The 2,474-nt window shown below is 37.6% G+C and overlaps 1 non-coding gene across 1 annotated transcript; it reads right to left on the bottom strand.

Annotated features, from left to right (window-relative positions):
• Positions 1-1,676: 1,676 nt before the first annotated feature.
• LOC130029999 (U6 spliceosomal RNA) lies at positions 1,677-1,783 on the bottom strand. Its single transcript, XR_008793431.1, has one exon. It is a non-coding gene; the product is annotated as a U6 spliceosomal RNA (small nuclear RNA).
• Between the last annotated feature and the right edge of the window lie 691 nt (positions 1,784-2,474).

The raw sequence follows: 2,474 nt of genomic DNA on the forward strand, positions 1-2,474 counted from the left end.
TTGATGGTGATAGGTCTGTTCAGGTATTCCAGGTCTTCTTGGTTCAACCTTGGGAGTCTGTAGGAGTCTAGGAATTTATCCATTTCCTCGAGGTTTTGATGTTCCGTGGCATAAAGCTTCTCAAAGTACTCCCTGAGGATCCTCTGAATTTCTGTGGTTTCTGTTGTAATGACCCCCTTTTCATTTCTGATTCGGTTGATTAGGGTTTTCTCTCTCCCTTTCTTTGTGAGTTTTGCTAGAGGCTTATCGATCTTGTTAATTTTCTCAAAGAACCAGCTCTTGGTTTCATTGATCTTTCGGATTGTTTTCTGGGTTTCCATCTCGTTAATCTCTGCTCTGAGTTTTATTATTTCCTTCCTCCTGTTAGGGTTGTGCTCCTTTTTTTGGTCCTTCTCCAAGCTCTTAAGCTGTGAGGTTAGGTTACTTATGTGTGCTCGCTCCTCCTTCCTGAGGAATGCTTGTAGAGCTATAAACTTTCCTCTTAACACAGCCTTTGCTGTGTCCCATAAGTTTTGGTAACTCGTGTTCTCATTTTCATTCGTTTCTAGGAATCTTTTGATTTCCTCTTTGATTTCCTGTCTAATCCACTCGTTGTTCAATAGTGCACTGTTTAATTTCCAGGTGTTTGATTTAGTTTTCTGTTTTTGTGTGTGATTTACTTCTAATTTCAGCGCATTATGGTCTGAGAAGATTGTTGATACAATCTCTACCTTCTTAATTTTATGGAGGCATGTTTTGTGGCTCAGCATGTGGTCTATCTTGGAGAATGTTCCATGTACGCTTGAGAAGAATGTGTATTCAGCTTTTTGTGGATGAAGTGTCCTGTATATATCTACTAAGTCCCTTTCTTCCATTGTTTCCCTCAAATGAAGTATGTCCTTGCTAAGCTTGAGTCTGGTTGATCTATCAAGAGGTGACAAAGCAGTGTTGAAGTCTCCCACTAGTATTGTGTTGCTATTGATGTCTTTTTCCAAATCTATGAGTAGTTGTTTTAAGTACTTTGCTGGTCTCTCATTAGGTGCATATACATTTATTATTGTAAGTTCTTCCTGTTGTACAGATCCTCTGATCAATAAGTAATGGCCTTCACTGTCTCTTATGACCTTCCTCACTCTGAAATCGATGTGGTCTGATATAAGGATGGCTACCCCAGCTTTTTTATGGGAGCTGTTTGCCTGTAGGATTGTTTTCCAGCCTTTGACTCTGAGTCTGTGTTTGCTTTGACTATTGAGATGCGTTTCTTGCAGGCAGCAGAATGTTGGGTTCAATTTTCTAATCCATCCTGCCACTCTATGTCTTTTAATTGGTGCGTTTAGCCCATTGACATTGAGAGAGATTATTGTTATGGGATTTTGTCCCATTGTTATGTTAAAATTGGGTGTATTTGAGGGGCCTTTCTTGCCTTAAAGTAGCCCATTTAGTTGTTCTTGTAACCATGGTTTTGAGTCTATGAAGTTCCTGAGCTGTTGTTTGTCTGTGAAACTGTGTGTTGTTCCTTCTATTATGAATGAGAGTCTTGCTGGGAAAAGTATTTTGGGGGAGGCATTTATTTCATTGAGTTTTTTTACTATGTCCCACCACTGTTTTCGGGCCATGAGGGTTTCATCAGAAAAATCAGCTGTGAATTTTAAGGATGCTCCTTTGTAAGAGATTTCTTTCTTCGATCTTGCTGCTTTAAAAATATGGAACGCTTCACGAATTTGCGTGTCATCCTTGCGCAGGGGCCATGCTAATCTTCTCTGTATCGTTCCAATTTTAGTATATGTGCTGCCGAAGCGAGCACTTAAGATATTCTTAATAAGATATATTAAGATATTCTGTTTTATGTTAAGATATATTAAGATTTTATATTAAGATATTAAGACGTTCTGTACAGTGTGTTCATACACACATATATTTATGTTTATATTATGAACATAGAAAGTGTGAGAAGGAAAGACATACACATATATATGTCCTTTCTAATCTTTTATCTCTATAGTAGTTATCCTCACTGGCACATTCATATGGAATTTTTAAAGTTAGCTTCTCCTCTTGTACTTGATTATTTTTTACAGAATAATTTTATCCATCCTTACTGAATCTGGCCCAGAGAAACTAAAATTAATTTCAATACTAGATATCAGAAATTCTTTCTGAATGGTTAAAATGTTAAGAAAGGGCCCGTTATCTTATCTTAGAGGATAAGAAAATGGGAATCTTAATTAGAAATCTTTATTTGCACTTGCACTAGGAGTTTGCCTCAGGGGATGAACAGCTGAGTGAATTTATTGATCACCCTGGCAGCTACCAGTATGTAACCTACTCTTAAATGTGCCTCCATGGTTTCTTTACCTATAAAACTTCTATAAAACTGTTTTTTGTATCTATGCAGACGAGACAATAACTTTAAGGATATGATTCCATCATCTTCCCACCTGCCTGCTTAATTTATTGTCAATAAGGCTCACTGAACTGGCCATAGAGCTACAGTG

Source organism: Sorex fumeus, unplaced genomic scaffold, assembly GCF_029834395.1.
Source record: "Sorex fumeus unplaced genomic scaffold, SorFum_2.1 ptg000043l, whole genome shotgun sequence".
Classification (NCBI taxonomy): Eukaryota; Metazoa; Chordata; class Mammalia; order Eulipotyphla; family Soricidae; genus Sorex; species Sorex fumeus.